We start from the raw sequence: 280 nt of genomic DNA on the forward strand, positions 1-280 counted from the left end.
TTAATACTCGCTTATTTAACTCCAAAACATTATGTTTTATTCGTAAATGACTATTCCAACCACCGACACTGATTTAAACACAACTAAAATAATTTTGAACTGTTTCACCATCGCCATGAAAGATTTTATTTCAATCATCAAATGCTCAATAAATGAACTTGGCTAAAGTAACCACTGTATTGGCCTAGAAATCTGTATAGTAGTAATAATTCAGTTAATAGACTTATTGTGTGAATATATCTGGGAAAATATAGTATAAGGAAACTACTGTAGTTTCAAG

The 280-nt window shown here is 29.6% G+C and overlaps 1 protein-coding gene across 1 annotated transcript in view; it reads right to left on the reverse strand.

Annotated features, from left to right (window-relative positions):
* Positions 1–280, reverse strand: part of LOC119592179 — a gene marked incomplete in the record, with an annotated part of 12907 nt that overhangs the window by 6066 nt on the left and 6561 nt on the right.

The sequence above is a fragment of the Penaeus monodon genome, chromosome 29 (genome assembly GCF_015228065.2).
Source record: "Penaeus monodon isolate SGIC_2016 chromosome 29, NSTDA_Pmon_1, whole genome shotgun sequence".
In the NCBI taxonomy this organism is placed as follows: Eukaryota; Metazoa; Arthropoda; class Malacostraca; order Decapoda; family Penaeidae; genus Penaeus; species Penaeus monodon.